Source organism: Melopsittacus undulatus, chromosome Z, assembly GCF_012275295.1.
Source record: "Melopsittacus undulatus isolate bMelUnd1 chromosome Z, bMelUnd1.mat.Z, whole genome shotgun sequence".
Taxonomy (NCBI): Eukaryota; Metazoa; Chordata; class Aves; order Psittaciformes; family Psittaculidae; genus Melopsittacus; species Melopsittacus undulatus.
Genome location: NC_047557.1, coordinates 58403230 through 58424511, shown reverse-complemented (window position 1 = coordinate 58424511; position 21282 = coordinate 58403230). Strand labels below are relative to the sequence as shown.

Below are 21282 nucleotides of genomic sequence, written 5' to 3'. Positions count from 1 at the left end.
GCCCGAGCCGCCTCCCCGAGTCCTGCTGGGTGCTCCCTGAGGGCGGGCAGCGGCGCAGAGCCGGGAGGCGGCAGCGCCGCCATTTCGGTCTCTACTGCTGCTCCGCTCCCGCCAGGGGGCGGCCTCCGCCGAGGGCCGCACCACGCGCAAGGGCCGCGCGGCAGGAGCCCGGTACCGGACGGGTGGCAGCGCCGCTGGAGATCGTCCTTCACGGACAGCCGCGAAGTGCAGTCGCGGCCGTTCCCTGTCCGTCCTGTGGGAAAGACACCTGGGAGGGCGGCGGCCGGCGGGTTGGAGGTAAGGCAGGGGCGGCTGCGTGGGTCGGATTGGAGCGGGACGGGTAGAGGTTGGTCTGTGTGAGGGAAAAGCTCGGTCCCTGTGGGGGGAGAGGTCGGTCCCGCCGCCCCACGAACTTCCCGCTGTGAGAGGGTCGCCGACTGGGACGCGCACCCAGCGCTGCGGCCGCCCGCCCGTTCCCCGTCTCGCTCAGCTCCAGTGGAGGTGTTGTCCCCCGCCGCCCCAGCTCCTCCCAAAGCAAACGCGGGGCTCGGCCACTGCCCGCTCCTGCCGGGAGGTTCTCCAGCTCCCCGCGCTTGTCGTGCCCCGTCGGCCAGGGCCTTCGCCTTCGGATGTAGGGGAGGGACCCCTGTCCCCCCTAAACGGCAGGTGTGCGCTTGTGTCCCTGTGGCTACGCGTGGCTCTCCGGTAACCGGCAGTGTGGGTACAGCAGTTGACCGGCCAGCAGCCCTTGTAGAGTTCCTGCGACTTCCCCCCTCCCGGGGCTCCCCACTTCGCCTTGTCTCCGAAAGGTGGGTCCCTCCGTGCTTTCCTGCAGAGGTTTGCTCGCGGAGCTGTTGGTCTTTAGAACTGTTGCTGTACGGAGGATGCCTGGGAACTGTCGGACCCAGGCGCACCCGCAGGACGCGGGGGCTCCTGCTGCCCGCCGTGTCAGGCACTGAGCGGCGGGCGTGCACCAGGGTCAAGAGAGAAAGCAGGAGGCAAGTACTCGTCAGATTGAGGTTTGGGTTGTATTTCCCCCTTTATTTAAACCCAGTATGGTGTCCCCCTGCCAGCCCATCGTACTGCTTCCTTTCTGCACCATGCTCTGACAGTGGTGAGATCCAGAGCCCTGCCAACCGGTCGTGTTGTAGCCGTGTTGAGCAAAGGGATGGGAGTTTATCTTTTGGCATAGCAAACGCTGAGGCACAGCACTTTAAAACCAGCAATTTTTGCTGCAGTTCTTTAATGTTGGGGCTGAATTTGGTGTTTCAAGAAACTTGGCATGCAACTAATCTGCCAGTTCTTTCAGCAGTGGAGAGGTAGGCTCAGGGTGCTGGATTTTCCTTTTAGTTTGCAAGGTTGCTCAGTGAAAAATGGTTTGTGTTAAACTCCTTGTCCATTAGTGGAATGCAGGATTTGAAATCTCACCAGGCATCACAAAATGACAACCTGAGAGCTGGTCTCTGAGAGGCTGGCCCAAGGCTGGTTATGGAGAAATAATTTCTGGTGGAAGAACCAGCAAACCCTAGAGGTACCTGCTTGTTGGCTTAAAAGAGAATGGCTGCAGTGCAAGTGCAGAGTGGTCCTCGCTGGTAGAGGCTTCCGGAGAGTCCTGCCTGAGGCTGATTGTCTGCTAGCAAGACTGCTGCCAGCTGGCATTTAAAGGTGTAGAGGCCGTCCTGCTTCCACCTGATGGTCAAATCAACCTGTTCTGGTGCTGGTTGTGGGCAATTCTCATAAACAAAATGTTCTGATTGATGCAGAGGTGTGTCCTAGACCATGTTAGAGCAAGAACAGGTTACCTTTATGATTATCAGATAGAGGGTGATTGAGGATCCTTCCCACCCTTGCTTAGATTGCAGTGATTTCTTATACAGACAACACGATTGTTTCTGTTCTCCAAAACATTTAATTGTCTTTTTACACACAAATATATTTTGTACATAATGAGGGGGACTCATGAGAAAATATTCTGGGCATTCTCAGTCTGGAGAGTTTGTGGGCCAGGTGCATTGCAGTAGCTAGATGGAGAGCCTGTTTCCTCCTCTTCCACCATGGCAAAGCATGTTATTCAACATGTGCAGATTCTTCTGACTGGACCATCATTTGTGACAGTTTTGCTTCTTTGCTCTGTGGGGTAGAGAAAAGGGCATTCCTGGCACCAAGAAAGAAGGGAGGAAACTTCTTTTTTAACAGAGAAAGAACACATCTCAAAGAAGCACATCTCAAAGATCAGGGCAGGGGAGAAAGAAGAGCAACACAAGGTAGACAGGGTATAGTTAAGTAATACTGCATTCCAGAAAGTGCTAAAGAGCAGGAGATGAATGCAGAACAGTATGATGTTGTTTGGCATCAAGCAGTTTGGCATGATAATTTAATGCTGTTTGCCACCGTATTGGTGTAATAGCTGGTGCTGCTTAAAGTGCATTAGTGAGTGATGTGAAACTTGGGACTGGACCAAACCACTTAAGCTCCTTTGCTGATATTTCTCTCACTATAAATGTTTCTTTATCAGCTGTCAGCTAAGTACTCATCATTGTTTGAGATCCCTGAGGAAGGTACTGTGTTCTGGAACAGAAATTGAAAGCAGAAGAGAGGGCAAAGTGCCCTGGAAAGATGGATCACAGTTATTTGGAATAACAGTTGTTTAAAAATGAGTCAGGAAAAATGCGGTGCTGTTCTTTGTTTAATATTCAGTCATAAGACATGAGTCTTGTGAGCCTCCTATGAAACAGGAATTTAGGCTTGTGCAGGTGAGATGGAGACAGAAAGCTGAAATAAGTAAAACATAACTGGAGTTTTATCTACTGTACAATTAATTTTACTTCTAGACAAATTGGTATCTTACTACTGCAATAAGCTTTTTTGGTGATGGGTAATTAGTACATTAGTATATTAAAGAAAAAAGGCTTCTGGATGAACTGCAGGTATGGCTGAAGATCAGTTTTACACAAAGTAACTGAGAGACTCTAAAAAAAGTTTGTACTAGATAACAATAAGAGAGGAGGTTTTACTCACTGTTCTCCTGTTGCTTTATTCAGTCCTGCTGCTACACTCTCCTTTCTCTTTTGTGGTGGTTGTCATATGCAGTGGGTATGCTTTAGTTTAAGTGTTTACCTTTGCAAAAGTATGAATTCTGTTATTGGTTTTGTTTGGATAATTTCCTTTTGGTCTGGTGAGCTAAGGAAAAGGTTCAACAAGGTCTGGGGTTGGGGCAGTTTCAAGCACAGCTACAGCCTGCATAATAGATTGGAGAGCAGCCCAGGGGAGAAAGACCTGGGGGTGTTGGTTGATGAGAAGATCAACATGAGCCAGCAGTGTGTGCTTGCAGCCCAGAAAGCCAACCGTATCCTGGGCTGCATCAAAAGGAGCGTGACCAGCAGGTCAAGGGAGGTGATCCTGCCCCTCTGCTCTGCTGTCATGACACCCTACCTGCAGTCCTTAGCTCTGGGCCTTAGCTCAGAGGTCTGGAGTCCTTCTCCTGATAAGGCAGGCTGAGAGAGCTGGAATTGCTCAGCCTGGAGAAAAGGAGACTGGGGGGAGACCTTAGGGCAGCTTCCAGTGCCTAAAGGGGGCCTACAGGAAATCTGGAGAGGGACCTTTTACAAGGGCATGTCGTGACAGCACAAGGGGGAATGGCTTTAACCTGAAAGTGTGTATATTAAAATTAGAAATAAGGAAGAAGTTCTTTACTGTGAGAGCGGTAAGGCACAGGCTGTTGAGAGAGGTTGTGGCTACCCCATCCCTGGCAGTGTTCAAGGCTATGTTGGACAGGACTTTGAGCAACCTGGTGTAGTAATGTGCAGTTTATTCAGTTACTTGGTAACAGAGGACCTCACCTGTCTTAAAAACAAGTCTTTCCCCATTGTTGTGAGCATTGGTTTTGTTTTTTTGTTTTTGTGATCTTACATTTATCATTTGAGGGTGCAAAAAAATTAAGATATATCTATCATAATTATGCAGCTTTCAAGTTTTAAAGAAATGTGCACAGATAGATGAGTGCAGACTCTGAATCAGGGACTGGAGGTAAAACAGCTCGGGAAGGCTTGACGCCAGCCCTTGACTGGATGAAACGCTTAGTGTGCTGAAACCAGTGGAGTGCAGCTGAGAGCTGTAAGAAATGAAGTTCCATTTTATTTCTCACCATTGGTCATGTACTCTTACTTCAGCTCTAAATTTTGGGAGGACTTCAGTTTGTCTTTTCCATCTCACAGCTGTCTGCATTTCAAAGCAATCCAAACTTTCACTGCCCAGCACAACATGGTACAAGTGCTAGCAATGAACGGTTCAGGTGGTGCTTTCCAAAAAAATAAGAGGTTTCATTTTTTCTTTTTCTATGCAGGAACATAGTCAAAAAACAAGTCTTTTGTTTCTTGACAAGACTTTTGTAGTCACTCATTTTTTCTTAAAAGAATTTTTAAGTGACTTCGAATCTCTGTGCTAAGAATCTTAGAACACCATTTTTACTTTCTTATTTTACTTCCCCTCCCCCTTTTTTCTTGATGGAAGTATCCACTGACATGGTAACAGAGTGCTTGATAAGGTAGATGTTGAAATAGTGTGTATCCACAGCAGTATCAAAAACAACAATCTAGAAAAAGTTTGGATAAATAGACATGGGCTTGTTTCTTTGGATCTCCAGTTACAGTACTCAAAAAAAGTTGAAAAAAAAAACCAAACCCAAGCAGCAATAAAACTTAATTGTGAAAGCTGTTACATGTGGCAACAGTTATCTAGATTTTTTCATAGAAAAGTGCAGTATTTTATTTCTAGATACTGCTTTAAGGCAAAAGTTTGAGATTTGAAGTTATTTAACTTCAAACAGTAAAAGACTATATTCAGTCTCATCCAATGCAACGCTTTCCATCAGAACAGAAAGTTGCATGTGTATTCCCATTTTTAACACTGAATTCCAGACAGGGAATGTGAAAATAATATTGTCTATAGTAACTTCTTTTTTCTTCTGTGGTATATAATTAGCTTGTAAAAGCAAAATTTTTTTTTGTGGAAAACTAACATAGACAATTCTTAAATAACTGTTAAGTGTAAATGTAGCTGACAGCAGTCAGTTAAAGTCACCTGGATACCTGAGATTATCACTAATGAGCATATGGCTTTCCTCTTTTGGAAAAAAAACCCCACAACAAAACCAAACCAAAACAAACAGAAACCCAAATCAATCAATCAAACAAACAAACAAAAACCAACAAAAACCCCCAAACAAACAAAAAAAGCCCTCCCATCCCAAGAAAAAAAAAAACCAAACAAAAAGCCCTCCACAACAATATTATTTCCCCACAGTAACCATCCATTAAAAGCAGCAAATTAAGAAAAAAAAAAGAATCAGACTTAAATGTGTAGATACGCTTGAACATATTTTGCTGCTGTGAAATGTCACTATGATGTCAGCATAGTTGCAAAGTGTTTAAGTAAACAAAACAGATTTCAGAGATTAATTAATGTGGTTGTTGGAAATTTAATGTTATCTATGTGCCAGATGTATCTAAGGCTCCCTATGCAATCAGTTAAAGAGCTGAGCTCTTAGTTGGTGATAGAAAATAGACTTATGAGTCTGAAATCCATTCTGTCCTTCCCCTGTTTCTATAAAACAGGAGCACATGAAAGTGAACTGGATGGGCCTGATCTCCTTGGCTAAATGTCTATTTATATGCCTAAAATTAGGCAGTTGTAAATATCTTGTTTGTTGTTGCACCCCTGGGATCAGGAATAATGAGAACATTCCATTAAGGTCACTAAATGCAGAATTAGTTTTCTTTTTTTTTTTTTTTCTCTCTGAAGTGGGGGGGAATTTTGAGATATATATTCTCTTTAAATAAAGACACGGGACTGAACTTGCTGTCCAGCCCTCAAGCTTTTCAAGCAGTATGCTGAGTTTCCATGTTGAGGCAATGAATAACAGCACATTGAAGTTGAGATTTTTGGAATACTCCCTTTTTCTTCCCCAGTCCCATATAGTCACAGAAATATTTTAACTGTTTTGCCCTTACATTCCAGTTCAACATGTTCCATTTATGATAAGCATATAGTTTGTGAATCAGGTATGCTTGGAAATCTGAGGTGGGAAAAAAATTCATGTCAGAACCTATCCAGTGGTACTGAAGCCCAGGACATTCAAGGTCTTTTTAGAAGCAGTTAAACTGATATAGATGATGACTTGAAGCACTGCTTGGCTCTGCCTGTATTAGGGGAAGTAAGGTAGGAGAGGAGGGGAATAAATTTGTTTGCATCTATGTTCATATAGTAAATATTTTCAACCTAATCTTGTCTCCTTATGAACACAAACCAGATAGAACAGATACATAATTTACATGGTGTTGTGAACCAACATATCCTAAAAATCCATGCTGTAGTTACTGAATATGATATATAGCAAGGTGGGTTTGATGTGCCCATAGCATATAAAGATAAGTCAACTTGCAAAATGAGGATCAAAATCTGGAATTTACTCTTCTGCCTCAGAAGGTCTACTTGTCATTTTTTTTGAGTTTAATGAGGTTGAAGTAATGTTAAATTCTCATCTGTCTGTAAAGTAAGATCTTTATAGCATACAAAGGACTTGAGGAAGATCTCTCTCTTCCTTACACATCTTGTACTTTTTTATGCATTAGTGAAGTGATGCAATAGTAAAATCTATGCTGTATCCAAATGCAGGAGTTTCAGGTCATAAAACAATTGGCATATATTGTGGGAAAACCACAAAATGTTTCTATAGTGCAGAGAGAGAATAGAGAGGAGGAATATCCACTTGCTCTTCAAAGAGCTTGTCTTCTACAGAAGTGGTGATACCAAGTGCTAGAGTACTGTCCATGTTTACCTTAGACTACTGAATGCATTTTGAAAATAAGCCCCAATTATCAATTTGAAAAGTACTAAAATATGGAAATTAAAAAATATTAAAAAGGGGAAAATTATTAAACTCTTACAAAGAATAAAGAAAATAGATGTTACCTCTTCATGGTGTGTGTTTTTTCATAAGACTGTCAAAAATTATAAGGCATGTTCTCAATTCCACTTGAACTGCTTCCCAGGAACAGTGGCTATATTGCTTATCTTTTAGAAAATTGGTGATTCTTTGGAAGTACTTTTTCACACTTAATCTAGTTCTTTTTAGGATCCATGTTTGAAAGTTTTTTCTTGCTTTTGGTTGTTCTTCTGACAAACATATCTCTAATTCCTCAATTTACTGATGAATAGCATTTTGGAATTTATCAATCTTGCTTGTATTACAAACACCAGCAGGAAGATTTTTGCTAAATAGTTGGAAGATCTGTTGGAGGAACTCGTAGATTATCAGTGTGACATTATTCTTTGTGACCTTGGTAGTCTCTATGGGGCATCTGAAATCGGTTGTTCCGCCGAGACATTGCTGGGAAAAATAGCCACCCATTTTGCACAGAAATTTCATGTTATGGTAGTTCATTTCAGTTCCTTGGAAATGGCAAACTGGATGAGAAATTCTGATGTACAATGCCAATGTAATGCAAGCTTGCAGTAAGCTTCTCTGAACCAAAGTGGTCATGCTGATGAAGTAGCCAGCACTCTGTTCCTTGCCTTTTTGCAGATAAGTAAGCTTGCAGTTTCTTGGTTGTCTCGTCTGTGGTCATATGCTTCTCTTTTGTGTCTCTGAATTTATTTCTTTTGTATGACATGCTGGGTATTACTCATTTTGTAGGATTTGCATTTCTATCAACTGAGATCCTACCAAGGTTTACTGTTTATTTCAGTTTCAAACAATTGCAAGGTTTGCTCGTTTCTTCTTTGACTGTATTTAATTGAAAAAAAAAAAGTGATTCAGTCTGGTCAGTCAGAAGTTGTGGACCTATTAGCAGGTTAGAATCATCTTTTTGTAGTCTTACTAGAATAGGCAGTCTTGCTTTATGTTGGCTAAGACTATGAAAAAGAATCACATCCACAGATAACAGATATGCAGATATGTCCTCTAAACAAGATGTAATTTTATTGTCTTTAAAACAAATGTCTTTTTTGGTAGGACAAATTGTTTTGATTGAGGGGTGGCTTAAATTTTATTAGCAAAGTAACCCTGTTCTTGACACAAGCATTGACTAATTTGGGGCATATGTTGTTATCACTGCTTTTTTTCAAATGTCCTATGTTCAGGACCACCCCGTCCCGTGTAATGCTGTAACATGTCTCCCAGTGTTTGGCCAGTGTTCTTCTCTGCAAATCAAGTTTTCGGTTGAGCTTGTAGTAGCACTGCAGGTAGCCACCAGCATTTTTATAGTAAGTGCACAAAACAGGCTTAGCCTTTTGTGGTGACAGTTCTGAGCACTATGACTTGAAATGAAAGTGCTTGATTGGCTCCTGAATATGCACTAGGAAAGTGCCATGTTGCTATATAGTGCTAGCTTCCTCCAGCATGGTACCAACCCTTTTAGCTGGTTCTTGTAATCACGGTACAATGGTGATTCAAAAGGAATTGAACATTAAGATAGGCAAACCTTACAAGGAATTTAACAGATAGATTTGCTTGTCTTCTTGGAGGAATCTTTAAGGATTGCTAAATCTATATGTAAACCAAACTGATTTAGTCAATGAAGTGTACAGAGTTTAGAAGGCCAAGGGACACTCCGTTATGTAATTCAGCCTGCGTAATTAGAGGGATATTTGAAAAAGAATATGGAGAACATTGGACTCAGGAATGTTTGATGTAAGGAGCAAAGGAACTTCTGGACATTTCTGAGATTAAAAAGTATTTTTTGTTTGGTTGGGTTTTTTTAATAAATCCTATTGATTGCTTGGGAGGACCTGTGTGTGTGACAGACTGAAAGACTGCTATGGATAAGCAGTTTAGAATCATAGAATAGTTAAGGTTGGAAAGGACCTTAAGATCATCCAGTTCCAACCCCCCTGCCATGGGCAGGGACACCTCTCACTACACCATGTCACCCAACGCTCTGTCCAACCTGGCCTTGACCACCATCAGGGATGGAGCATTCACAACTTCCTTGGGCAACCCATTCTAGTGCCTCACCACACTTACAGTAAAGAATTTCTTAAAGAATTCCTTAGCAAGCCACAGGACAGCTTCAGCAGTTATAGAGTAGGACTGCATGAATACATTAATGCTTCTGTGGTTATTCTTCTGGTTTTGCTACTGCTATGTTAATATTGTAGCACTGTCATAAATTACTTTCACCCAGAGATCTTCAGAGAGGTTGGCTTATGAATCAAATTGTGGGGAGGATGGTTTTGCATTTGGAAAAGTGGACAGGGACTTAAGAAGATAGATTGGAATCGTAGCTTTAATGCATGGATGTGCCACAGATATCTTTTGGTAAGACCTGGAATTACTTTCAATTCTTAGTTGTTTTTTGTTATTAAAGATGGGAATATTAAATTTCCCTTGATTTTTTGTTTGCTGTAGCTGTTTGCATTCCTTACATACCTTATATGTGCTATGACTTCTAGTGTATAAAAGGGATCTAAAGTTATTTGGAGGCCTTGTCTTTGTTGTATATTTTTTAATTTTTTTAAGTCTGTGCACATATCAAAATGATTTAAGATAAACTATAATTAACATGCAGTGTTAACATGTAGTGTTAGAAAAGTCAGAATATTGTTATCAAAATTTAGTGTAATAATAAAAGGTAGTTAGGATTAGGGTTACGTGTAATCACAAAAGATCCTGGGACATAGAATTTGTTAGTCTTTACACAGTCTAAAGCAGCAGCAAATATGTATGTTTCTCTGACTTTTTTACATTGACACAAAGTTAATGTTAAAAATGCAGTAGAGCATTTATTTTTTAGCTGAGGAGGTTATAGTGTCAAAAATTCTGCTTTAATAGACTTGACTGAGCAGAATGAAAGTAAGTAGTGTACTGAATCAGATTTTGATGAGTGGATCTATCATATAGTTGGAGATGCTGAGCTGAAATGGGTTAATTCAAGGCATCATGTGAGAATAAATCGTGTCAGATTCATGCCTGGGTTACAGCTGGAGTAGTCACATTAAGAATGTCTGCACAGTAATGTCAGAGAGATCAGAGTTTGATCCAGAAGCTTTACCATCAGAAATATGGTTTTAATGTCAGACTACGGGTTTGATTGTTCAGAATTAAATGCTAATTCATCTCACCTTACACTTGGCTCACACTTTGCAGTAGAAATCTCAGGACAGAATTTCAGTTTGAAGTACATATTCATGCCTCTGTTGCATTAAATGCAGCAAATCAGTTTAAATCAGGTGAAGACTGGCCCTTTCATCTACTAAAGCAACATGAGAAACAGTGTAGTGATGCATAGCAAACTGGATCTGATTCACCGTTAAACATTTTTATTCTGTTTATGCAGTCAAGAGCAGAGTCACATCACCAGTCACCCCTTGTTTTCCTTCCATTGTGATTTCATAGGTGATCCATGAGTTATTTGGATACTATGAAAAAATACTAAAATTTCAAGGGGAGATTAAGCAATAACTAAGAGCCTTTAACTGTTACTGAAGAAACTTAAGTTTTCTCTTTTTTTGGTAGGAAATACACAGTTCAAGCACTAAGTGCTTATGAAGTATGCATCTCACCTCATTCGTATTACTGAGGGCTGTACAAGTGGTGGAACACTCACAGGGATAAGAAGAAAAGATTAAACTTTATTGAGTATCTGCCATGGAGAAAATGTAGAAGGCATAGCCAACCAGAAAAAAAAAAAGAGGTGGAATATCCTGCAAAGGTTGCTTGGCTTTCTAAAGGAGTTTCCATCTGTCTCAATCTGTGTTAGGTCTTTATGACCCTAGTGTTCTCATCTGCTTGTAATCAATTGTAATAGACTGGCAATACTGTTCATCTGTCTGTAAGGTCATCTTGGCAGCCAATAAAAAAGTATCTGTGAAAGCATCTCCACAGTTATAGGAGATACAAGGTTCTCAATGCTTTCTCACTTGTACTAGTCAGTGCTGGTCTTGTTAAAATGGTGTGTGTGGTAAAATAAGAAACCGAAATGCCAGACTAGATTCCAGGATAGGAACTGACTTGATTTTCTTGCTGAGCAGTTTCCTTCGTTCTGGGAAGAGTGCGATCATGACTGTATATTTTCTCTCAGATGTGAGAAGCCCTTAGGCCTGAATCACAGAATTCAATAAATATGATAGGGAAACCTCAATCCAGTCAACTTGTTTGTCATCAGCTGCAGAGGGAATGTTTCATGCTGCATGTTTTTAAAGATCTTAGTCAAATTACTCTTGGGAGCAAGCCTCCAACAGCGTAAAGTTGATGTTGAGCTTAGGGTTTGAAGTTTATCATTTAGCAGCCAAATTGATCTGGTATTCTGAATTTAAAAGCATGTGCTGTGTAGAAGACAATCTGAAGTAGTCATGCAAACATGTCTTAATTTGACAGCCACAGAGGTGAGCATTAGCTATATTGTGAAGTGTCTCAGCTCCTCCCTTCTAGTACTTGGTCCTAAGACTGGCTGCAGAATGTAGAACAGAGAAAACCATGTAAGACAAAACTCATAAAAAGCTAAGAACTGCAGCAATTTACCCTGAGATTTCTGACTACTGTATGCGTGTTACAAACCTGTCTTGCAGTGATGGTGCCAGATACACATCAGTCTGTGTTGTATGTTAGCCTGTATGAGTATTAGAGGCTACAAACATGCATTAATATTATTACACGTTATAATATATGCATACAGAAATTCTATAGTTTATCCTGTGTATTATCCTCATAGTAACAAATAACTTATGGTCACTGACATTGTGTGGAGGGCAACTACTGTTCTGATGTAATGAAAGCTCCTTCTTTGGGTTGCAGAAAAATACTTTTTATTTCAGTATGGCAGTTTGCTTGTGAGAAATGTCTTGAACAATGAGGCATGACTGCATGAAGACTGCTAAGTAGTGATGCAGAATTTCTCAGATATGAAGAGATGAAGACTTAACTGTATGTGCCAGGTGTGTTTATAATTTTTCAAAATTTATTTTAGGAAGTAATGAGACCTGGTTTCTGACCTTCTTTCACTTGATTCTCCTCATAGTGTTCTGTCAAAGCTTTCAGAAGATAGGACAGAGGACATACTGTAACTATTTTAAAACTCCAGATGTGATCCTAATCACTCCTGAGTGATTAGGATTTTTCTTAGTGAGGTCAGCAGGCTCTTTTTTATCCCTGTCCAGCTGCTAATTTTGTGGACTTTGGAGAACAGCATTTATTTTGAGGTTTGAACTGCTTTCTCAAACGTCATTGAAGCTGGATGATGGTTTGGAAAAGTTATTGTGGGAAACAAGACAGACAGTTGGACTGTGTAGTGCCTTGTTTCTAGGAAATCAGTTGAGAAGTGTAGTACATACTTACATATTTGCCATTTAAAAGTTATTAATAATACACATAGTATGTCTTTGGAATTAATCATTATTGTCAAGTATAGTTGCAGTGGACTTCTTGTGAACTTCCTGTGAAATCTAGTGAGGACAGAATATTGACATAGACTTGCTTTTACAATAGGCGTAATAATCATGCCAGCTTCTGGTAGGGTATTTGGTGTTGTTGTTTGTTTTGTGTGGTTTGTGTTATTTGGTTGGTTGGTTTTTGTTTTTTTGTGTTGGGATTTTTCTTGTGTTTTGTTTTGGTTTTGGTTTCGGTTTCGTTTTGTTTTTCTTGGAGGAGTGGGGGGATTGTGCCCTTCTCCAGTAAATGTTGGTGTTTCAGATTAGATTTCTTAACCTAGGGAGATGGTCACATCATGACACGGTCATTTCCAGCAGTTCTAACAGCTGGCATTGGTAATGATCTTGGCTAAAGAATTGAATGTTAAGTGGTTACAGAGACACTTTTGTCTGTGATTGATGGATTATCAGGTAAAAATGTTGCTGTTGAAGGCTCTCATAGTCTTGACAGGAATGTGTGATCACATAGTTTCCTGCAGCAAGGCAGATTCCAAATTTGGGAATAGTTTGTGTTGTTCCAGGAAATATGATTCTATCAGTTCCCTGTCTGCAGCGTGCATGGGAGTGTTCAGGTAACATCTATTCTCACGCTTCACACTAGATCAGGAATAGTTGAGGCTTCCTGCTTGAAGACCCCTAGTGAATCTTGGGACATTAAATTCTTTTGCTGTATAGACTGTGACTCCAGAGTGAGGAGCTATCTGTACTGTGTCTTTTACTGCTTAGGATTTAGCCAAAGTCTGACTGTGAAAGAGCTAGGTGGGTTTTCTAAGCCCTTTCTCAGTCTTTGTTCAGTAAAGATTGTTTGGGCAGCATGGCAGGAGAAAGTTTCCAGAATCGGTGAATTGGCATGTGTGCCTTTTAATGTAGTGCAGTTAGCAAGTGGTCTACACTGATGCCAGCACTTATTTTGAAATTCTCTGCACAAATGAGCAGGCTAGAGACAGATCAATATTTTGGACAGCATCTGAACACAGGAATGTGCCAAAACTGTGACCCAGTTTACCAAAAAGCTTATTTCGAAGCTTTTAGGAATGACAACTTCAAAACCTGTGATAGAATAAAGAGCATAGGTTGATGGGTTTCTGTCTGGACACTTGCATGTTAGATGAAGAGAGGATGCACTGCTTATCTCAACTTACTTATCCCAGCTCCACAGTTATGACACTGGCTGAACAGTTAACATCCTCACTTCAGAGGCCTAGTAGTCACCTTCTGTGAACCATCATTCAGATTAGGTGTATGGATTTATGTCAGTATTGTGGTTGTACTCAGTGTTGAATGCTGGAAGCAGAAAGCAGTTGTGGGCCCCACACACCCACCTTATTTCTGGAATTGGTGATTTCCTGGAAAAGCTAAAACTGGGCTTAGTGAATGAGTCCCCTTCCAGTCCAATATTCCTTTTGACTGAAAAATAGCCTGACTTGGAGACTGAGGGAGCTGCTAACTTTCCTAAAGCTTCTTTCCTAAAGGCCACTTTTGCTTTCATAGAGATTTATAGCAAAATCTTAGCACTAATGAGGAAGGAGTAGAATATAAACCAATAACACTTTTGTTGTCACATGTAAAACATTCACCTACCGTGTAACAACATACTGAAGGTGCTGGAAATTCTTTATTATGAGTATCTCCTTGGGCTACAGCAGGATTTATCTGCTGTGCAATACCTCTATATTGAAAGGGTGGAGCAACTGAAATTTCTGTTGCAGGTCCCAAACCACAAGGTGTTAACAAGGCGAACCCCTGAGATGCACCACAGTTCTGGTAGGTATGTCAGCTTTGTTTGCCTGTGATATTAATTCAGGTTAAAATAATAAATTAGAAAGATAATGTAAGAAAAACTCTTGCAGCAGTGACATCATCATTCATACCATGACAGTCTAAGGACAAGGGAATCATAGAATGGTTTGGGTTGGAAGAATCTTAAAGATTATCTAGTTCCAGCCCTTGGAAGGGACACCTTCCACTAGACCAGGTTGTTTAAAGCTCCATCCATCCTCGCCATGAACACTGCCAGGGATGGGGCAGCCAAGCTGCTATGGGCAGCCTGTGACAGTGCCTCATCACCCTAACAAGAAATAATTTGTTCCTATGTCTAATCTAAATCTCTTCTTTGACAGTTTGAAGAATTAAAGATTAAAGAATTCAGTTTAAATTCAGGCTCAAGTTCAGTTTAAAGAATTAATGGAAGATAATTGCTTTCATTCAGTAGATGCAGTCAAAGTAACAGACAGGCTTCTGGGTATAGAAGATCAAGAGTACACGCTACACTCCTTGCCTGTTACTGCTTAAAATGTAAAAATTATTGTGGCTGCCCTGCATTTTTTAACTGAAACAGGCACTTCTGGCTCTGAAAGCCTCTGAAATAAATTTTGTCTGTTACTGTGCAGTTAGTACCACACCGTGATTCAGACATGAGAAGAAAAGGTGAAATGGGATTTAAGTAGCTCAGAACAGGTTTCAGTTAACCAGAGACTGTATGTAATGCTCTTCGAGACTGCTGAAGTATTTGTATAAAAAGAGTGATCTTTTTTTCAGACTGGAGTGACCCTGGTGTACACAGAACAGGGTTCAGATTTGGGCTGCAGATGGTTCATGTGGTAGAATAGCATTTGTGTGGGTCTGGAATTTCATCACAGTCCCAAGACTTCCCTGGTAACTCTTAGGAATAACTGGATAGGACCAATTTTTAAATTATGGCTCCCACTTAGTGCTGTTCTGTTAATGATAATCAAGGGGACAGCCTAGTAAGTATGTCTGAGAGACATAAGTAAGTTATAACTTACTGTAACATAGTAAGTTATATCTGAGAGAGATGAGAGAGCAGTATTGGTAGTTACCTCTCTTCTTTATTTGTTTCTTCCTCTTCTGTGACTACTAGAAAAATGCCTTTATTTCCTGCCAGCTTTAGGTTCCAGGCAGCCAGGACAGCTGTAGACTGGACTGACCAGTCCAGCCTGATGGAAGTACTGTAGAAAAATCTATGTCGGCTGGGCCCTCCATAGCAAAAGAAAACAAGTACTTGCATGAAAGGACATGGTACTGTTAGAACAAGTCCAGAGGAGGGCCACAAGGATGATCAGGGGACTGGAGCACCTCCCATATGAAGACAGGCTGAGAAAGTTGGAGCTGTTGAGCCTGGAGAAGAGAAAGCTGAGTGGAGACCTCATAGCAGCCTTCCAGTATCTGAAGGGGACCTACAGGATGCTGGAGAGGGACTATTCATTAGGGACTGTAGTGATAGGACAAGGGGTAATGGGTTGAAACTTAAACAGCAGAGGTTTAGACTGGATATAAGGAAGAAATTCTTTACTGTGAGGGTGGTGAGGTACTGGAATGGGTCGCCCAGGGAGGTAGTGAATGCTCCATCCCTGTCAGTGTTCAAGACCAGGTTGGATGAAGCCTTGGGTGATATAGTTTATTGTGAGGTGTCCCTGCCCATGACAGGAGGGTTAGAACTAGATGATCTTGAGGTCCTTTCCAATCCTAACTATTCTATGATTCTATGATTCTGGTTACTAACACACTTTATTTCTACAAACTTGTGTGTCTTGATAAGGTGGTGGAGAGGAGTAACTTCTGGGTATTATTTCTATGGTGCTAAAAGGGAAAGGTTTTCCTTGTGTTATTTCTATTTTTATAGAAACTAAGGAGTATTTTTAGAAAATGGAGGGAAAGTGCTGTTCTGGCTTTTGGGCTTTTTCTACCCATCTTGCCTGCTTGTTTTGGGCCACTTTTACTTTTTAGAAATGTTATCCACAAAGAGAGTCCATTTGTAAACTTGGTGAGTAGTTTGTGGTTTGCTTTTTTTTCACCCTGTATCTTATGCAGCAGCTTAATTTAAAATTTTCCATAGGAAGGTCTTGATAACTGCTATTGCCTACCAAGCAACTAATAATTATATGATGCCCCTATTTTCTCCCAGTGTGGGGTAAAAAGGAAGGGGAATTCCCAGCACTGAGTGCTTAGCTCTGACATACTTTTTTCTGACAGAAGCTGGGATGAAAGATTAAGTCTTTCCAGCTCTGTAAAGAGAGTTGGGGTGGGTTACTCAGTGCTTTGGATCTTGAGCAGAGGAGATCAATGGTAAGCTGTTTCAAAGGAGCTTAATTTCTTGTAAGGAATATACTTATAAGTAATATATGCCCTTTCAAGTAATATCTTTATAGTGCATGATATTTCTAATGGTGTATTGAGCAAAATAATTTCCTGAATTAAAATCTTTTTTTCCTTTATTTTGCTGTGGTTGTCACCACCAGGAGTGTTATTAGCAAATGGAGGCCTGATTTCTTCCTTCAATGGGACAGTGATAATTCAGCTTGGAGGAGGTGTGTTTTGTTCCCCAAATCCAAATAACTTCGTTCCAGATAACCATTTACTGTGGTAGAGTATGAACTTACACACAAGTTGGAGGTGTATGGAAATCACTTGAGTAAGTTCACATGTAGAGAGGCCTTTACTCTTGGTGGCCCATTGTGAATGAGGAGCTGCTGTCTGTTAATCACAGGTTGATGGACAGATGTGCTATGTTGGAAAGAGCCACAATAATGGGAGAGAAGATGCTGGACCTTGAAACCTCAAGAGGTTTTGCATTTTCTGTCACCAACTTAAGTTTACCTCTTGATACCGTTTTTATTTTTTCGTCCTTAGAACTGACGGTTTTCAGACAGTGACTTTAGGCAACACCTTATAAATCTTTTCAGTCTAAAATATTGCTGTTTCTTTGGAAAGTGATGCAGTTTCCAGAGCTAAGAAAAAAGAAGTGGAGGAAAGGTGACAATCAAGTAGCTGAGATGATTATAGAGTACCTGGAGGAGACAAATGTGAACTCATGAAGTAAATCAAATTAATCTTCTACTCTTCATTCTGTCTTCAAAAATGTGATGAGTCACGTCTATGCTTTTTTGCATAACTTGAGCTGGCTCTGTTTGCTGATTGCACATGCTAATTTAATGATTATGATCACGCCTATTCTAGTTTAATGACATTGAGACTTTAAGAGCAGTGCAGTATCCTAGTTCAGAAAGAAAAGCTTCCTGAGGGATAAAAAGATGTCAAGTTTGTTACCCATTTTTCTGACATCATAAAGTCCAGATCTATTTCCAGTGTGGATATGTTAGATCCAGAAGACTCTGTTATCCAGGTGAAATTGGGACATAATGTTGTTTAATTAAGCAAATTCAAGCTGAGTTAAACAGAGGTGCCAACGTCTGATTCAAGGACATTTTGGAGTCTAGCTGTATGAACAGATGGCAACACGGAATGAGGCAACTGCAGTTTTCTTCCTCAGTCTGCTGTTGTCCTGCTGTGTGACCTTGGACAAACGACTTGCTGTCCAGTTCCTGCTTCTATCTACTGTTCTTCAGTCACTGGAGGAGGCAAATACTTTATACAAGAGACGGTGAGACTGGTTTTGATAAGAATTTTGTGGTTATATCTTCCAGCAGAGAGAGGGGCCATTTGAAAACCAGGTCTGTCACTATTACAGTGAAGTAGCATTATGATATGATTTTTTAAATTTATTGTATTGATAAAGACACCAAAGACAGCTTGGGTACATGAATCACCTTTAAAGAATTCTAAAGAAGGAAAATGCCCCTTGGGTTATACAGCTCACTGTGCTGCAGGTGTAGGCTTTTTATTTCTTATCTTTTTCTAGTGCTTTGTGCTAGCAATTTAGAAATGTGTTTTCTATCATTAACTAAAATGGGACTCTAGACAAGAACTAACTGTGTCAAAATCTACAACAGAAATACCTGCATTTGAGCAAATGAGTTCTTTCCCCACGGTTCTAACTGTAATCCCTCTGTATCTTATCACTACCCTACGCCTCATCCCAGAAGAAATCAGTCCCTGGGTTTATGTACTTTGACAACTCATGCTCCTTTCCTGAAAGCTTTAACATTTGCCACATTCTCAGTCTTGGCAGTGGCAGCTACTCTATGTGCTGGGGCCACCAGTGTTCAGGGGACCATTGTGTAGCCTGAGTGTACTGCTGGGCCAGAGTGCTCCAGAGGGCCAGAGGACCTCTACTCCACCACACTGAGGACTGTAGTGTTGTGACACTTTGAGGACTGGTCTGGGCTGGTAACACAAAGCCAACACGTGTCTCTGCCCTAAATGCAGTATTGAAGCATCAGGGCTAGCTAGGTTAGGTGGCTGAGGTGATCTGGCTGTGCTCTGTATGAAAATGTTTCCCTGGCTGGAATTGTGTTGTCCCTGTAAATCGTACAGTCCAAATTTAGTCAGTCATAAGCCCTTTCAGAATATAGGCCATTGTGAGCAATGTCAGTCTAGAGGCGTAATTGCCTTACTCTCACTCTTTCAGGTTTCCCACAGACTAAGCTACTGATAGATAACTGAGGGTTGCTGGAGTTGCTTCTTAGGGACTTTGTTCATGCACTTACTTGATTAATGTATGTGATTGTTTATTGTACCATATAATCTGACATTTGATATAGAAGGGTGGAGTTGCTGAGTTGTTGTCGTGGTTTAAACCAAGTCCCCCAACTCCCGGAGAGTTAGGAAGGAAAATCCAAAGAATGTAGCCCCCACGGATTGAGATAAGAACGGTTTAATAGCTAAGGCATAACACAAATCACCACTGCCATTACCACTATAAATAATAATGATACAGCCAATAACAAGCGAAAAGAATACAACACCCCACCAGCCACCGACCTATAACTCACTCCACCCTGCCCAACCGAGCACTGCGTGCTCCCTCCTCCATTTCCCTCCAGAGCTCCACCCTTCCAGCTCTCTCTCTCCCAGTTGCATCCTGGGCATCACGTGCTATGGTATGGAATACCTCATTGGCCAGCCTGGGTCAGGTGTCCTGTCTCTCCTTCCTCCCGACCTCCCCTCCTCCCTGGCAGAGCACGTGCTCAGAAAAGGCCTTGAACAAAAACACCCTCAAAACATGCTCGCTATCAAGCAACTGTTCCCAGCCCAGAAGTCAGAACACAGCACTGCACCAGCTACAAGAAGGAGAGAAAATGACTGCTACTGCTGAACCCATGACAGTTGTTATTTGCCATTATTAGATTTCTAAAGCAGAGCCATTAGTTACTCCTCATATGGGCTTGTGCTCAGCAATGCAGTAAATTAAGCTGATAGATAAAACATTATTTTGTTGTTCATATTACCCTGTCATTTGTAAATTTGGGGATTTAATTATATCCTCATCACTGTGTTTATATTGCTGCATTAATGCATTACTATTCAGTTCAACACAATCTGTGCTGTTTTTAATGATCAGTTAAGCTTTTCTTTAGAGAGGCCAGTCTTGTTTGATTCATTAAACTGAAGGAACAAATAGTCCAGTATGTTTCATCTGTTGTGAAAGCTGTTTTTCAAACATGTATAGGACTCTTAAATTGCACTTGATGGAAAACACAGAAAAAAAATCAGATCAGCTGAAAGTAAATTTTTGCTATTAGTTTTCAAGTTGAAAAGGCAAGTATTTGTTGGCCCTCCAGACTACTCTTTTACCACTTAAAGTTAGGTAGAAAGGAGACTAAATTACCATCAATGGGCTGGCTTAGTACAATATTACAGAAAGGAGCAATTGTGAGTGCCTTTTGTGAAACATTAAATCCTTGTGAAGAATTGGCTCTTAAAGCTTCGCAGTTAGGAGGTTCTTAACACCCCATTGAATCTCATGCTTGAAAAGTATAATAATTCCAGAGGTGGTTTCTTCCTTTAGCAAAAATAGTTCAAAGGGGCTGTAACTACTTAGTAGTAGTTATGGTCCATGGGGTCATCATCGCACAGAAAACTAATGTAGGACACTACTAGCAGATACTTGTTTCAAACCTGTGAATATGAGTGAATGTGTATGGGTGCAATAGCAATGAAGTTCTGGTACTCAGTCTGACATGGACACTGGATTTGAAATTTGAGGTTTAAGTGGGAGCATGTTTACCCACAGAAAGATCTCTGCTTTACCTTAAGAAGGTGTTAATTTGATTGTGTGCTAAATTTAAGTCTTCACAGGATTGTGCTATTAAGTGCTGCTTTTTTCTTACTGTCTTGGGGAAGGAGAGCATGCCTCAGTTCTTATTCTCTGCTTAGAGCTGTAGTTTAAATGAGAATTTGCCTTTATACTGAAAGCTTGTTCCTGAAGATCTTTCTGTGTGATTTTAGTGTTTCAACTCAAAGTAGGCAGTAGGATCAACAGTAGGTGTTGGTTTAGTTTTCAGGGATACTGAGGCTGGAAACTGAGTTGATTCCTTGTATTTCCAAGACTGTATTGCACCTGAGGATGTTTTCCTTGTTTCTATTAATGAAACCTTATTTTACATATAAGCATTACTGAGTTTCTGTTAAGAGGAAAATGGACAGAGGAGTGTTCCCATAGTCTAATGATGTGCTAGTGATGAGAACATGAATGGATGTTAATGACGGGATCTACAGCTTTGTCCTGGTTTCAGCTGGGATAATTTTCTTCCTAATAGCTGGTGCAGTGCTGTGTTTTGGCTTCAGTCTAAGAACAATGCTGATAACACATCCATGTTTTAGTTGTTTTAGTTGTTGCTCAGTAGGCCTTTCCCTGACCAAGGACTTTTCTGTTCAAAGCAGCCTGTCGTGGTTTGAAACCAAACTGCACAGCTCATCAACTCACTCCCCCCTCTTGCTCCCCCAACTCCCGGAGAGTTAGGAAGGAGAATCCAAAGAATGTAGCCCCCACGGGTTGAGATAAGAACAGTTTAATAGCTAAGTTATAACACAAGTCATTACTGCCACTACTACTACAAATAATAATGATAAAGCAAATAACAAGTGAAGAGAATACATCTCACCAGCCACCGACCTATAACTCACCCCACCCTGCCCAACTGAGCACCAACCGATACC

At 41.0% G+C, this 21282-nt stretch overlaps 1 protein-coding gene across 1 annotated transcript in view; it reads left to right on the top strand.

The window, feature by feature from the left end:
* Positions 1–223: 223 nt before the first annotated feature.
* Positions 224–21282, top strand: part of MOB3B (MOB kinase activator 3B) — a 99401-nt gene continuing 78342 nt past the window's right edge. Inside the window, exon 1 of the mRNA XM_031054245.2 lies at positions 224–297. The gene's annotated coding sequence lies outside the window, so the exon portion shown is untranslated. The remainder of the gene's footprint in view (positions 298–21282) is intronic.